This window comes from Protopterus annectens, chromosome 3.part0 (assembly GCF_019279795.1).
Source record: "Protopterus annectens isolate FY-2018-M chromosome 3.part0, PAN1.0, whole genome shotgun sequence".
Classification (NCBI taxonomy): Eukaryota; Metazoa; Chordata; order Ceratodontiformes; family Protopteridae; genus Protopterus; species Protopterus annectens.
In genome coordinates, this window is record NC_056731.1 from 642,411,494 (window position 1) to 642,429,665 (window position 18,172).

Here is an 18,172-nt window from a genome sequence, read left to right on the forward strand (position 1 = left end):
AATTTAATAAAACTGAATAAGATAAAACTGAATAAAATAAAACCATTTGACCACCTTAAAGAAAACCACAAGTGCACCTGCTTCACAAACAAAAGGTAAACACCATAACCAACATGCTAATCTATTTACCTTGTGCTGACATTTCTTTTCATTTTCTGCAATAATATAGTAAGCAACTTCCAATTTGAAATCTGTACACACATTCTCGTAATAAATAGTTAATCAATAATGCTACCACTTCCTTTTAGGATAGAACTGACGAGCTAACTTATCTGTCACCCTGTGTAGTTTCCCATCTGGTACACCTCTCAACTGACTTAAGGAGCAAACAAAAATGGTCTTGTCAAAGCTGAGATCAAGAGAAAGTTATAGTGTTCTGAAACTTCAATGCTTCAGCCATGAGCACAAATGCAGTGCTGGCATTTCTGAAATCCAGTTATACACACCAGCACCAGTGGCATCTGCCAATCGTGTCCCTTAACAGCATCTTCTGCCTGGGGCAGCTGCCTAATTTGCCCTGCATAGCTGTCCTCCTGTTACACATGCAGGCCTTGATATCTTATGCACTGTCCATTACAGTGGTTAGTACTGTGCAAGGACTATGCCTCTTGCACCCAGGTCATGACTGAAAAGGGTCTTTGGACCAGCTCACTTTCTCAATCAAGGAAGCTTTAAATAAATAAATAAATAAAAATAGCCCTCTCCAGAGCCACAAATGACTGAAATCCAGTGAAGATGAACCATTTTTGATAGAAGAAAGAATGAAAAAACTATAGATAATCATCCCTTCTTATACTAGTAGTGTTCAGGACTTATTTAAAAATCTGAATGTGTCAATAAAAATTGTGTGTGCAGCTTTCAATATGATGGCACACTGATTTGATTCAAATCAGTGGCAGTGGCAAAAAAGGGAACAAACAGACAAGTAAATTTGCAGAAAATTTAGGCTGACCAAAATAAATTAATTCACCATTACTATCAAAAATACTGGTAAGACAAGAAAGACACTGTCTACGTGACAATAAAGACCAAAAGTATATTTTTTGGTTTTCCAGTGTTGTCACTGACTTCAGGTTTCCAAGTGCCTACCCTCTGTGACCCCTAACCTAGCAAATCCTAATGCTTCAGTGGCTCCACAGTATGACCAGTATTGGAAGGGCCCCCTACTGGGGGAGAACCTCAATGTGGAGACCCTTTTATTCCATGGTAGGTAATGCAGGAATCCTCCTCCAGACACTATGGAGCTGATCAAGACATGTAAAAGCCATCATACTGAGGTTCAGCAATGAGACTTTATACTTACCCTAATCACTCACAGCATGCTGACATCAGTTATTAGAATAGGCGAGAGATGAAGAGCATCCAGAGGGTATATCTGCCATGGCCCCTTGCAGTAAACATCCTCCTCAGCCCCCCAAACCCCCAGTCTGGCACTCAGCAAGAGCTCTGCCCCACTCACTCATTCCCACTAGGATGGACATGCCTGAAAAGTTATTTAAAAAATGAAATGAAATTCTTGGCTTATCTTGCACTTACTGAAGCTGCCAAATGCAGCTCTGTGTTGGTGGCTAGTAGAATAAAAGTCTAAGCAGCTTCTGCATGCTGAAGCCAAAGTCTGAATAGCTGCTGCTTTAGTGCCTTGTAAAACCAAAGTCAGATTAGTACACCTAAGCTTTGCAGATATTAACCTTTTAAACTTTGCAGTACTATTAAATAACGTCTATATAACAGATGACACATACAATACTGTACAGTTTGCAGAGTTTACTGTCTCAGATTTACACTTTTCAAACAATATGGATGATCCCTAGTGCTCAGATCTAACAAGAAATCAGATTTAACATCATTCAATTTTATTGTCCTTTTATACACTTTTTATGAAAGCAGTCTTTTGATGTTGATGTAATGCAGTTTGTTGGGAACTTTCAAAGTCAGTACTTTGGTATTTCTGATGTCATGCAGTTTGTTGTTAAACTACTTTGTGTTCTGTTTCAAGGGGAATTACATGACAGTTCAGTAAGTTATCCTTGCCTCCAACCCGGTAGGGAGTTTTCCTTCCTTGCACCTGTGTCTCAGGAAATTTCTTATCTGTAATTTTCCTTGAAGCTTGTACCAGACTGTTACACACTAATGAATGCTTCTTTTAAGGAATTATTCATATCAACATTTTTCTTCAAGCTGTATTAGACCCTGAACATTCATGTTACATTACAGATGAATACCATTTTATTTCATTGTCAGCTTAACCCTTTAATGTATGTATTTTAGCAAACAGAAATGTATGCATCTAACTATATTATCCTAAATATATTCTAGCAGACAGACGTGTATATGCATCTAACTAGCAAACAGGTGTACATGCACTATGACAGATAGATAGATAGATAGATAGATAGATAGATAGATAGATAGATAGATAGATAGATATTGTATTAAACAGAAGTATATATGCTGAAATATATATCTAATAATGCCCATCCTGTCTCCCTGCACCATCAAGTGCCCCGACTTTGGGTCACCAAAACCATAGTAAAGACGGTAATTTAAAGTATGATCAGATTTCAGGTTGTCTGATTTTCTGATAATAGGCTTGTTTATAGTTACACAATGAGCCAAGTGCCTAGTTTAGTATCTGGTTGCGATGATACTTAAGTACCGTAAAGGCTTTAACCCTCTACGCCACCAGTGCAGACGTTTTTTATAATATAATTGTGGGGTATGATTATCCAGAACTTCCTGTAATTTTATTAATGACTATGAGCACACACACACATACACACACACACACACACACACACACACACACACACACACACACACACACACACACACACACTCACACACACACACACACACATACATACACACACACACATACATACATTTATTAATTTCACTTTCAGGTAAATGAGAGACAACAAATTATGGATTGAACAAAACAAACAAGAAAGGAATATAATAGAAGGGGTGGAATATTAGTAGGTATACATGCAGTAATCTTATTTCACAACTCTGTTAGAACAGGAAGCATAGAAAATAAAGAATAACAGGTTATCATTGATGTACTGAAGTACTTTTTCATGAACCTTTTATAGAGATATTTGTCATGTCGTTGCTCTTTTCTCTTTCAAAAAAAATCTGTTACAAGTTATTCAACAGAATTTTGCAACAACTATCCCCACCTCCACTTAAATTCGTTTGAAGGCAGAAATATTATTCCAGTTGCATTATTTTTGAAATGAAGTGTTGATGCTTTAGGACATACACTCTGATGGAGTATATCTGAAAGCTCTCTTTTCCATTAACTCATTAACACCTATGTGGAGTAGAACGTTTTACCTCTAGAACCCTACACACATCCTTGCATTCTAGAGCATTTTCTGAAAAATGAACTTAAAAAGCATAAGATAAACAAATGTAAATATTTTGTAAACAATAAAAGCTATTAAAATTGGATGCATAGCAATGTTATCAGGAATAAGTACTCTCTACTTCTACAATATATTTCACAAAAAATGTAATATCTTGGAAACTGTACAGCCTAGACATACATTGTTGGAATACTTTTGAAAACCAGCTATAAGCTTTCACATGAGAGCATCAAATTTAAGTTCAGGTTTATTATGTTACTTAAAGAAATATGAAAACATATGCTCAATTACATAATTAGCAATATAAATAAAATTGAATATCGCTCAAGGTGTACAACTTACAAATATCAAGACACTTTTCTTCAACAGAGATTAAAGGTTTTGCCTGATATGCAACAGTCTGTAAGTAATTTGTTTTTTAAAGAATTAAGTACTTCTTCTTCTTCATCTTCTCATATGGTAATATTCATTACTTCCATAATTACTACAAACAGCTAGCAATATCCTCAGTATAGTGTGATATAAATGGACATTAACAATGAATTTTCCTGTCTCCTATTATGGCATTTAATTCCATAACCCTTAGTAGCATGTAGTCTCTCATTTATGAAAATATGAACATAAGTATGATAATATGAATAATATGTGGCAAATGGTGATTACTTTCTCTACCACAGGATATTCTAGATTAACAATATCAGTCGCATTTTGTTGATAACTACTTGCACTTTCTAGTACTTATTATTAGCTGGTAATTCACTTAGTTAAAGAAGCCAGACCCAAAAGTATACAAAAAGGTATTGTAGGTTAGAATTAATTAATAGTATTTGCAATTATCTAATTTTAAGAGGGGCAAGTGCTACCCTTACCCTCCACTTACCCAGTTCTAAAAGGCGAGGGAGATTACAGGGGTACCAGCCCCCCATTACAAATGGAATTAACAGAATAAAATTTGCTGTCTAGTAGCAATTATATTTAATATGAACTTCCTAAGTAATGCTATTTGTCTTAAGGGGGTGGTTATGCAAGCAATAATGCCTGACAGGGTGTGTGTTAATGTGTAATTAATGCCTGCCCATGGGAGTTATGAGGCCTGACGCCATAGGTGGAAGGCCTCTACACCCCTGGAAAATGCATTAACACACACTCTGGAGGGCTTTGTTGCACTTAGAGAATGGGCTCTCTGTAAAACTGTTGCATTTTACTTGCTTATTTTTTTTTAAGTACTATATTATTTTTTTTATATATTTTTAATGTAAAATAGTTCCTCTGCCTAATATTTCAAACTTGCTGTAGTATATGTTAATGGTGTTGGAGGAAGCATTTTACATCAAACATATATAAAAAATAATATAGTGCTTAAAACAAAATAGTAAGCAAGTAAAACAGAACAATTTACATAGAACCCGTTCTCTCTCCCATACACAAATACACATGCGCTTCTTCTTTCACACACATGCATATATACATACACAGTCTCCGCTGTTTTCATACACGCATTCAGTCTCATAAGATTGTCTCAGTCATCATCATCTCTCACACACACAGGTTCATCTGCTTTTATATACGCATTCACTCACATGGGATCGCTCTCACACTCTCGATCTCTCTCACACACACACACACACACACACACACACACACACACACACACACACACACACACACACATTCTCCTGTTTTCATACACATATTCAGTCACACAAGATCCCTCGTGTTTTCTCTCACTCTCTTGATGTCTTTCTCTCACACACACACAACACACACACACACATACACACACACACACACACACACACACACACACACACACACACACACACACACACACACACACACACACAGTCTATCTTTTTTGTTTTACATTTTATGCTCACTAAACAGCAGAACTGCTGCTTAGCAAGCATAAAATAATGGCATCCATTAATTTTTTTTGCATTCTGAACTCCATGGCAGCTTGATATGCTGCAGCGAAGCGGCTGACTAGTTTGTCAGCGGGCATTACTTGTACATTAATACGCTGCTGGAGAACGTTTGTTCTCCAGTCAGGGTGTTGATGCACAGTTTGCCCATTCTCTAAAGTAAAATAACACCAGTTATTCATGGAAGTTAATATAAAAGCTGCGTCATGTAGTCAAGGGTTTGATCCTTCATCCTCCAATTGCATACTATGTGACTCTGAGCAAGTCACTAAACCAGACAGTGCTATGGGGAAATTAGACTAGGCTCCTCAATGATCATCTGGCCTACATGCCTAGCATCTACCTATGAAACTATCACCCCTAGCAGGGATCATTTGGAGAACTAAGTCATTACATCTAAAAATATCGAAGCTTATCATTTGGGCAGGTATGGTAGAGGATATTCATCAATAATTCAGAACTTCATCTATTCTTCAGTGACTGACACATGCATAAAAGAAGCATCCATTACAGCCCAAAAAAAGTTCCAAAAGTTCCTTTTTCTGTAGTGGAAAATGACATTATTAGCACATTTATGTATCCCAATGGCATTCCCCTAAGCTCGATTATAGCCAAAAGTATAATCTAGGAATTAGTCTGCTGATTACGGTTCCATGTGGTATACCATTCTGGAGAATAAGGGTCCAAATGGAGAGATGATAAGTCAGCAAGCAAAAGAGAGTAGTATTGCTAAAACTGAAATCATCCTCAAGTCTTGGTGAGTACCTTCATGAGGTGGACCCTGTTTTTCACAAAATCTCACCAATAGTCATTACTGGGCACATTGCAGGTGCTGCAAAGAGCACTTCTAGCTGACCAAAGATTTAAACAATACTAATTTCATGAACTTTAATCATACTTTGACTTAGGAATGGGGTCCATTCTCATCATGGTAATAGAAACCCAAAAGATTTGAAGAAATTACAAAAGAGAGAATACAGCTGTGACTAACACACCTCATCATTTATAAACCAATGTAAGCCATTAAAAGAAATGCTGAAGATGGACATCCTCATCACAGTGATAAACTCAGGTTTTACCTTCCTATACTGCTGTTTGTCTACAGGGATATGCTATGGTATCTACTAGGTTTAAATTTATTTATTTATTTATTGCATTTGTTTACCGGGATAAGTCCACTGGGACTAAAAGAGCCCATTTTCAGTGGAGGCCCGGGGAGAAAAGCTCCAACGAGATACAGAAAAAATATAAACATTAATTAGTACAGAAGCAGAAACAGTGTTACAGATAGTAAATATAGTAACATATACAGAATATATACAAAAAAGCAGGAATTTAGTTTGTTTGATTACAGCAATATATACAGAAAATATACATTAAAGCAGAATTCAATGAATTCAATTAGATTGGTATAAACAGAGATCAGTATTATTGTACTAGAATCAACAAGTGAAGATAAAAATAAATATGGAGAAAATATCATCAGTCACTAGTAGCAAAAGACATAGGAGTTTAGTAATCATATAAGGAGAGTGAAGAGATTGTGTTATAGAGCAGGAACATAGCCAGGAAGAGTTGAGATGATTTTTCAGCATTTGTTTGAAGGTGGTGGTGTTTGAAATGATTTTATGAGAGGAACCTAAAAGGATCGATGTGGATTATAGATGACAGCAGAATCAACCAAACTAATTTATACACCTTTATGCATGTATGAGAACACCAAACTGACTGGCATTTCAGTTCCTCCAGATGGCATGTCAGAACATTAAGCATAAAACAGAAACACAGGAAAATGTATAATAAGATGACTAAGACAAAGATGGTGGGGCTGGGAAATTCCTTTTTCCTTACTGACCAGCCATCAAACTACATGAACAAGGCCTTTATACTATTAAAAGTTAGCCTTCTGGCTGTGTTATATCTTCATGCCAGAATACCACTCCCAAAAAAATCACATGATTCATATGTCCATAGGTTCATAGTTTCATAGGTATATACTAGGCTAAGGGCCACCAGGGCTTTTATAAGCCTAGCCATGCAATCCAACCCAACCCAATTGTGTCCCTATGTATCATGGATGTTTATTAGGAAGGGCTACATTAGGAAGTTTCTAGAAAGTATGTTGGGAGAATGTTAGTTTGGGCATTACTGTCTGTCTCTGTCTATCAAATACTTAGGGTGAATTTCCATTTTCTGATCCACTGGTCAAGGTTATGCTTAAATAGGTTTAGGATGGACTCTGCTTCACATGGATGAGGAGCCTGTTCAGAGCATGGGGATCCTCTGAGACACATATCTGTCTTAACAACATGTCTTATTTATGTCATAAGCAAAATTTAAATCCTTGGATCTAGTGGTTCTGATGCTGTTCATTTTATGGATGTGCAAATGATCCATCAGAGCTGGATCAAAGGATACCTTGTAATCCAGGCATAGATTGCTTCTTGGTAACCTGTAGGAGACAGAATACAGAGGCAGGGCCTTGGGGTGAGCCATATAGTACAATGTGTTTATACCATGGATTCTCCTGGTAAGAAACCTTTGTGGGCATTGTAACTGGTGAAATGTCTGGTGAGGGCCATACCAAAGGGGGCATTATACTCAATGATGGGTCTGACTAAGCCTGAATAAAGTGACACTATGACTTCTTTGGATCTGGATGTCATGCCTTTACTTATAAGTTGGGTGACATAAAATTATTTTCTTACTACCTTGACCACATGTTGGTCAAAGGACAGATGACTGTCTACATATGTGCCCAGATCCCTGACTACTGGGTCAACACTTAGGGGTGTCTTATCAATGGAGTAAGTAGCTTGAGTGACAGTTTTCTGAAAAGGTACTATAATGCATTTCTTGGCACTGAGTTTTAGTCTGTGACTTTGGCACCAATCATTTGTCTGTGTTAAACCCTCTTGTAAGATGTTTGTGTCATGGGGGAATGTATGACAGCTCCCAATTTGTAGTTATGTCTGAACTTGTTCAGCCAAAGGCCCTTGAAATTAGCCTTTACCTTTGAGAAGTAGATGCCAAATAGGATCAATCCTAGCACTGAGCCCTGCATTACCCTGCTAGCAACCAGTCTCTTAATGGAGGTGGTATCACCTATCAGCACTTCCTTGGTCCTATCTGTGAGCCAGTTGGCATTCCAGTGAGTTATGTAGGGGTCTATGCCCAGTTCAGTGAGTTTTTCAACTATATCCGAGTGGGTTATTGTATTGAATGCCTTAGCCAGGTCCAGATAGGTGGTGTGCACCATTTTCTCCTCATCCATTGCATTGGTGACCTTCTCAAAGAAGTCCACTAGGTTTAGTAGGCATGACCTTCCGTTGACAAAGCCAGACTGGGTTGGGTCCAGTGTCTGAAGGTTAACTATGTCTTTGTTGATCATTCCCATGATAATTTTTTCCATTGCTTTGCATTTTAGACTAGTCAGACGAATAGGTCTGTAGATTCTGGGGCCTGTTGATGGGCCACCCATATGAAGTGGGATAACTGTTGTAGTCCACCATTCTCATGGTACAAAGCCTATTTTGAAGCTTTAGTTGAAAAATAATCAAGTGGTCCTGATAGGTCATGTTTCAAGCTATTTAGGAGGCATCCTGAGATATTGTCGGTGCCCATTGAGGCTATGTTTTTGGCCTTAGTGAATACCACCACGTCCTGCTTCCTGTTAGTAGTTGGTATGCTAGAGGGTATTTTATGGGTGGAGGGAAGGGAGAGTGGGGGTGAAGTTTGAGCAGAATTTATCAGCCAGCAAATTTGCTATAACCACTGACCACTGGTTCGGTACACTGGCCTTTGAGGTTTCTGACATAGCTGTAGAATGCCTTGTGGATGTCTTTAGCATTTGAGGCTATCTTGACCTCATAACTGGCCTTGTTGGACTTGATTAGTGCTCTTAGTTTCTTGTTTAGTTTAATTAGAAACTCTTATCATTATGGGAGTTGCTCTTCCTGATATTAGCCATGACTTCTTTCCTTTTGTTATACAGTGAATATAAAAAGTTTACACACCCCTGTTAAAATGCCAGGTTTTTGTTATATAAAAAATGAGACCACAATAAATAATTTCAAAACGTTTCCCACCTTTAATGTAACCTATAATCTGTACAATTCGATTGAAAAATAAACAAATCTGTTATGGGAAAAAATATAAAAAAATAAAAAAAAAAACATACAATAAGCTGGTTGCATAGGTGTGCACACCCTTAAACTAATACTTTGTTGAAGCACCTTTTGATTTAATTACAGCAGTCTTCTTTGATACACACCTGCCATCAATTAAAGAGACTCTGATTAACCCCAAATCAAGTTCAGCTGTCTTAGTAGGATTTTCCTGACATTCACTCAGTTGCCTGCTACAGCAAAAGCCATGGGTCACAGAGAGCTTAGAAAGCATCAAAGGGATCTCATTGTTGAAAGGTATCAGTCAGGAGAAGGGCACAAACAAATTCCCACAACATTGGATATACCATGGAACACAGTGAAGACAGTTATCAAAAAGTGGGGAAAATATGGGACAACAGTGATGTTGCAAAGAACTGGATGTCCCTCCAAAATTGATTCAAAGACAAGATGAAAACTGGTCAGGGAGGCTGCCAAGAGACCTACAGCAATAAAGAAGGAGCTGCAGGAATTTCTGGCAAGTACTGGTTGTGTACTACATGTGACAACAATCTCCCATATTCTCCATATGTCTGGGCTATGAGGTAGGGTTGCAAGATGGAAGCCTTTTCTTACACAGAAAAAACATCCAGGCCCGGCTATAATTTGCAAAACAATACATCAAGTCTCCCAAAAGCATGTGGGAAAATGCGTGATGAGACCAAGGTTGAACTTTCTGGCCACAATTCCAAAAGGTATGTTTGGTGCAAAAACAACACTTTGCATCACCAAAAGAACACCATCCCCACAATGAAGCATGGTGGTGACAGTATCATGTTTTGGGATTGCTTTTCTTCAGCTGGAACTGGGAATTTAGTCAAGGTGGAGGAAATTATGAACAGTTCCAAATGCCAGTCACTTTTGGCCCAAAACCTTCAGGCATCTGCTAGAAAGCTGAAGATGAAGAGGAATTTCACCTTTCAACATGACAACGACCCCAAGCATACATCCAAATTAACAAAAGAATGGCTTCACCAGAAGAAAATTAAAGTTTTGGAATGGCCCAGCCAGAGCCCAGACCTAAATCCAATAGAAAATCTGTGGGGTGACATGAAGAGGGCTGTGCACAACAGATGCCCTCGCAATCTGACAGATTTGGAGCACTTTTGCAAGGAAGAGTGGGCAAATATTGTCAAGTCAAGATGTGCCATGCTGACAAACTCCTACTCAAGAAGACTGAATGCTGTAATTAAATCAAAGGGTGCTTCATCAAAGTATTACTTTAAGGGTTTGCACACTTATGCAACCAGCTTATTGTACGTTATTTATTTTTTATATTTTTTTCCCCCAACAGACTAGTTTGTTTTTCAGTTGAATTGTACAGGTTATAGGTCACATTAAAGTTGGGAAAAGTTTTGAAAAGATTTATTGTGGTCTCATTTTTTATATATCATAAAAACGTGGCATTTTAACAGGGGTGTGTAAACTTTTTATATCTACTGTATATTTTATTTTATTTTATTTGCAGTTGGTTTACCAGGATAGTTCATTGGGCCAAGATGAACCCGTTTTCAATGGAGTCCTGGGTAGAAAAGCTACAAAAACAAGCAAGATTACAGTAAGGATTAGGTTACAGTCATTACAAACACTACAGACTGGTGACAAACATTACAATTTAAATACTGAGAAGCCATTTCATCTTAAGAAACCTTGCACTTAAGAGGTGCATTCTAATACATTCATTGTAACTAATTTAGTACATGAAAGAGCAGGATGTATGGTAAGTGAATGGATGTTGCCAGTATAAAGAGGGGAGGAGATTATGTGGAGTGGGAGCAGGAGCATTCCCACTGGGATATTAGATGCGAGTGAAGAGATTTTTTGAATGAAAAGTGGTTTAAGGTGGTACAAATGGATGGTGGTAGGGAGTTCCAGAGACGTGATAGACCATAGGATAGGAGATTTTTACCTGGGGGACGAGTTGGCTTATACAGTTCTATTAGGTTTTGGTTGTTAGATCTTAGTAGTCTATTGGGGAGGTGCATTTTAAAGGTAGAGGAAAGGGAGGCGCAAAAGGAGGGGTTGAAAATGAGCTTGTATGCAAGAGTAAGTTGAGTGTAGGTGAGATGATTGGAAAATTCTAGCCATTTTAGTTTGTGGAGAGATGTACAATGGTGGGTGGAGGACTTATGACTGGTGGCGAACTTGACAATTTTGTTATAGCAAGAGGAGAGTTGTGTTTTAAGGGAAGATTGTAGGTTAGTTAAGAGTGGGGCTCCATAGAGGAGAGAGGGGATGAGAAATGTGGCAGAGAGAGTGAATTTAGTGGAGGGGGTGAGGTAACGATTTTGTCAGTACAGCATGCCAAGTATTTGGTGGGGTTTTTTTTATATTTAGTTGTAGTTGGGAGTTGAATTTAAGCTGATTGTCAATTTGGACCCCTAGCAATTGGGCCTCTGATACCAGTTCAAGAGATGTGTTGTTTTGGCTAGTGATAAATGTGCTTATATTGAAAGAGGTAGCTTTAGAGGGGGTAAATACCATTAATTTGGTTTTAGAGGCATTGAGTGCTAGATGAATTTTTTTCATGCATTGTTCGGTTGTTGAGAACGCGTCTTGTGTAAGATTTAGGAGTGTAGGGATGGAGGTGGCAGAACAGATAATAGTTGAATCATCTGCATATTGGATTATATTTGTGAAAGGGATGGAGTGACGGAAATCGTTTATAAATATATTGAAGAGGAGGGGACCCAGTATGGATCCCTGGGGAACTCCAGTTGGGATGTTAAGGAATGAGGAGGTGGCTTTTTTGCCATTTTACTGCTTGATATCTATTGGATAAGTAACTGGTGAACCAGTTCATAGAGGAAGGGGTTAGGTTAAGCTTAGAGAGTTTAGTTAGAAGAAGACTATGAGAGATAGTGTCAAAGGCCTTAGAGAGGTCAAGTAGGAGGGTAGATACAATGTGGCCAGAGTCCCGGGCTTTATTCAGAGTTTCTAGGAAGGAAAGGAGGGCGGTCATAGTGCTGTGACTGGGTCTAAAACCATGTTGTGTGGGAGTTCGGTAATTGTCTATGATATGGGGTAGGAATTGTAGATGAATGCACTTTTCTAGGAGTTTAGAGAAAGGAGATAGAATGGCGATGGGACGGAAATTAGTGATATTGTTATTGTTGCCACCTTTATGCAGAGGTATGATAAAAGCCTTTTTCCAAATTTGGGGTACAAAACTTTCTTGGATAGAGAGGTTGATTAGTATGCTGATGGGGTAGGCAGTGGCTTCGGCAGCTATGCTAAGGAAGTACGAAGGAATTTTATCGGGGGCATTAGAGCATGGCTTCAATTTCTGAAGGGTTTTTTTATGGTAGATGTGGGTATTGGTTTTAGTGAGAAAAGTGGAGACTGGGAAGAGAGGGTATTTGATGGTGGTGATGGAGAAGAAATGAAAGGAGAAGCAGAAGTGGGGGTGTAGTGTTATTAGAGGAGGATGGGGGTGAAGTGGAAGGTGTGGTGGTGTTAGAGAAGGATGAAGTTAGTTTGGAAATAGAATCAATGAAAAAAGAGTTAAATTATGTAGCCAAATCTATGTTTGGAGCATTAGGGTCTGGGCTGGGGTTATCTGTTTTTCTGGGATTAAGGAGGGTGGAGATTCCTTTCCAGAATTTTTGAGGGTTTGTTTTATGGTTGCTTTGGAGTATGGAGAAGTAATTCTGTCAATCAGTAATGATAAGCTTTTTGACTTTGTTTCTAAGTGTTTTGTAGTCATTATGGGTGGGGGGAGTCTTATTTTTCTGGTAATGTGCCCAGGCTTTATCTCTGTGGCGCATGGTTGCTAGTGTGTTTTTGGTTAGCCAAGGGGCAGTTTTGATTTTTATTCTTTTTGCCTTTATAGGAGCATGATGGTCTAAGAGGTTTAGGAAAGTTGAGCTGAAGTGGGCAACTGCATTTTCCAGGGGCAGAGTTTTTAGAGTGTTCCAGTTTATTGCTTTTAGAGAGTTAGAAAGGGTAGTAGGGTTAAAGTTTTTTTGGTAGCGAGTAGTAATATAATTATGAGTGAGATGTAAGGGTGAAGAAAGTCGATGTGTGAATGTGGGTAGGTGGTCACTAAGGGGATTGGGAAGGGTGCCACTGTCAGAGAAATAATGGGGGTGAGAGACTAAAATCCAGTATAGGGTACTACCACTAGAGAGGTTTTTAGAGGGCCGAGTTACAGAGTTGATTAGCTGTGAGAAATTGTAGAGGTTGATGTTTAGTGGGTTTGTGGGAGACTGAATTGATATTCGTGTCTCCCAGAATTATTGTTTCATTGCTAATATTGGTAGAAAGCCAGAAAAGGATGTCCTTGAGTGTAGAAATATTGTCGCCAGGTGGGATGTAAAGGGAGGCTATACATATGTGTTTGTGTTTACTAACTTGAAGTAGTGCTAGGAGTAGTTCAGCATTACTGAAGTGGGGAGTAGGTTTGTTATAGGGAGTAACTGATAAGGAGGATAAGTATAGAAGAGCTACTCCTCCCCCTTTTTTGTGGGTTCTATCTTTTCTAATGATAGAATAGGTGGGTGGTGTTATTTCAGAATCTTTTATATGGGGTTTTAACCAAGTTTCAGAGATGGACAGGATGTCAGGTTTATTATGTGTGAGCCAGGCATGGAGGTTAGGGATTTTATTAGCTATAATTTGGATGTTAAAAGAGGTAAGTATGATAGCTTTATCTGTAGAGGGGGAGGTGGGGGGCCTGGGTTAGGGTGTATATCTCTAGATAGTAGAATGGTAGTTAGATGTAGGATTAGGTTGGAGAGGTATTTGGACTGCTTAGAATCTAGGTTGAGCTTTATTAGATTTGTGAAGGTTTTGTTAGTTACTGAGGGGTAGAGTACTTATGAGGAGTGATAAGTTTATAGGGAAAGAGTAGATGTTTTTTATAGGATATAGGCAGGGAGATATTGGGATATGTGGGTATATGATTGGTGGGGTAAGATGGTTGGTTATATGAAAGGATGGTGAGTGGTTGGCATTAAAGGGCTGGGTGATGTAGTAGATATAGGATATGTTGAGAAGAAGTAGTAGTTAAACAGAGAAGGATGAGGGTTTGAGAGCATGGTGAGATAGGGCTCCTAAGAGTAGGTATATTGTGGTTGAGTAATATATAGGGGCAGGTGAGTTGTATGCTTAGGGAGGAGCAGGTGAGACTATAACTTATGGGAAGGAACGGAGAGGTGACTGATGGTTGATATGGGGTGGTAATAGGAAGTGGGTGTTGCTAGAGCAATGGAGAGTAATTGGCCATGAAGGGAAGTAGGTGTGGCTATGAAGGAATAAATGTAGAGGTGCTGGGGGTGAGTGAGATTTGGGGGCAGGGTAGGGGAGTGGAGTGAGCCCGTAGGGTGAACGGGGTGGGCAGAGCCACAAAGTGGAGTATTGTGAGGCAATGAGCCAGTCAGTTCTTCAGTGAAGCAGTGCACTGAATAGGTATTTGGAGGTAAGATGCACAATTTATGGGAATCGTAAAAAAAGTGTTCCTAAGTCACTTTTCTGCTATTCTAGGGGTAGCAACATATTTTCAGTACTAAAATGGGTGTAATAAAAATTAATCTGAGACTGGGGATTATAGTAATCTTAAACAGGGAGGCTGGATGTATATAAATAAGTAATGTTGGGGCCCAGAGCTGTATTATGAGTAATTTGCCAGGAGAAAGATTATGTTCTATGTACTGCTATCATCTAGTGACAAAGATGGGGAACAATAGATAGCGTAATTATGCTTCCTCTTACATTAATAGGCTTTCAAGATTAGGATGGGGGTAGGCAGCCTCAGGGTAGGTCCACGAGTGTGCTTGCTCAGTTACAAAGTAAAGTAGAATCACCCTAATTCAACAATAGAAAACTAAGATTCAAGTAAATTGTAGGCTAAAACCTACACTGAGAGGTTAGGAGAACTTGTCTTGATTGTCCTCGATTAGGTTTTTGTATTAAATGAAGACTGTAGGGCTATTCAGCTAGTTTGCTAGATGCTGGGGTACAGTAGCCCGAATTAGCAGCAGAGAGCATCCTGGCTGAAAAAAAAAAAAAGGAGAGAGAGGAGAGGTTAGGGCTAAAAACTAGAGTTAGGAAGAATATGGGGAAGGCTAGAGGGACAGAGTGCAAGAGAGGAGCTGAGTGAGAGAGCAGGGCAGGCAGTTGAATCACAGAGTTGCAGGCATTAAAAACACAGAGTTACAGGCATTAAAAACAACATTCAGTATTCTAGGCATAAAACAACATTTAGCTTATCAGTCGACTAAGCTTTTAAGCAATTAGGCATGTAAATCACATATTATGTATTTGCCAGGCAGCAGGAACATATGTAATTGCCCGTTCAACATAAGCAGTAATGGTTCGGAACTTTCATATTAGTGCAATAGAATCTGTGAAGCTGGATCCCGGTTGTTGTAGTGCAATAAAGGTACAGAAAGCAGTATTATTCCAGTTAACTGCGTCTATCAGATAATTACCACGGCTAAATGTAGTCTTGCAATGTTAACTAGCTCAGTGGCCCACTGTAGTTAGCGTTATGTAAATGCTACAGTGGTGTTTCCAGCATTACCTTTATCCGCTATATATTTCAAGCATTACTTTCACCTGCTGTATATGTGGAAGCTATCGCTTATTCTTTTTTTTCTGTTTTTAACCGGTGCGCTAATGTTGCCATAAAACTAACTTCTGCAGTAGTATGAAATATAACTAATAGGGCTAAATGCAGACATGTACTGTAATATATGTTCGAACATTCATATTTACAGATTATAAAAACAAGTTATACATTCATTTGTGCCAGAGTGCGGTCATTGCTAAATCTATGCGAGTGGGTAGACCGCAGTTAGTACGCGTATACTAGGCTTAAACAGCAGCTTCTTTTACATCAAATAAATGCAAAAACTAGGCTTAAACAGCAGCTTCTATTACAACATATTAGTGCGTAAACATCCGTCTTCCATGGTAGATTTGGCCAAGTTAGTCAGAGTTTACAACCACAGATGCAGCATACTTCATTAAAATCCTAGGCTTAAACATCAGCTTCTTTTTGCAAGATAGAAATGGATAAACATCCTTCTTCTATGGTAGATTAGGCCAAGTTAGACTGAGATTTATATTAATATATATCCTATTAAGGGGGTCTATATTATCGGATTGAAAGTTTCAAACTCCAAATACGATATGGTTGACATCATATGTTCGAAGTTTGAAAATTTTGAATCCTAAAAAAAAAAAAGGGTTGTATGCAGGGGGTGCACCCCCCCCCCTGCTACTTAAATATACCAACTCCGAGATCGCACTACGTTGAAGTAAAGGGAAGAATTCCCTATGACGATCTCCATTCACACTTGCAATATTTTCAATATTCGAACATTTGGTGTTGCACAAATGGTATTCGCATATTGAAACCTTCACTATGATAATATAGAAGTATGTATGTATTATTATTATTCCTATTTTTTATTTTTGGAGCTTTTCTCCCCGGGCCTCTACTGAAAATGGACATGCATCCAGCTAGACTAGCCTGGTCAACAAATGTAAAATAAAATAAATAGACCCCTATTAAGGATAGGATTCCACCAGTGTGGTTTGTTTTTAGAGGTTGTTTTGGGATTACTTCTACTAGGTACAGCAGCCTCAATACAACCATTTACATGGTTGTACAGGACTTCTATGAACAATTCCGCATAGGTTGCTTTGAATTTTGACAAACTATCATTTAATAGGATGTAGTTTGCTTTGGAATATTTCCTAACTTTTACAGGGTATGCTGGGATTACCAAGTTTATTTTTATTTCAAAGGAGACAGCTTTGTGGTCTGACTTCACAGTGATGACATGACACTGGGGGGGGGGGGGTCAGCACTCTCCCATATTGGTGAGTACTATGCCCAGTATGTTTGAACCACTGGTGGGTGTGTACACTACACTACCTGGTCAGTGGTATTTGTGTTAAGTCCAAGAATCGTTGTACCTGCAGGTATGAGGCAGTGTAAGTTTCCCAGTCTATACTGGAGTAGTTAAAGTCTTCCATGAATAGGGTATTTGGTTTAATGGTGATGTCTCCAGTAGGCCTAGGTACAAGCTATGTGACTCTAGGGCCATCGAGGGGTGCCTATAGCTTGCTAGGATATGGTGTGGGACTTTGTCTATGGTGATTTGCACATGGATAAATTCCAGGACATCATCCTGTGTAACGAACATAGTTATGATTGTCACTAATATAAATTAAGGAGTCCCCTACAAAAGACCGACAGCTCACAACACCGACACTCACATCGCTGACGCCAAAAGTCCGACACATGAAATACTGACAATGGGGAAATGGTAAGTCTCCATAGTGCGGAATGGAAATATTTCCATTCCTGCACTGTAGTGTGATCTCAGAGTTGATATATTAAAGTTACGGGGGGTGTGGGGGGGCTGCATCCCCCACGGGGGGTCAGGGGGAGTAGCCCCCCGTTGGCAGAAAAAAGGAAATGTTATTTTCCTTTTTTCTTCAGTAGTGCTGTTGTTGGTATTTCGTGTGTCGGGCTTTTGGTGTCGGCGATGTGGGTGTCGGTGTTGTGAGCTGTTGGTCTTCTGTAGGGGACCCAGATTAAGACACATCCACCTACTGTCCCTGTCTGCGCTGCTGTTGGTATAAGTGTGTGGAAGGCACTGAAGTCTTGCACTTCTGGAGTACTTTCTGTGGATTTAAACCATGTCTTGGTGACAGCACAGATGTCTATATTCTACAGAGTGAGGAGAGCTTGTAGGGT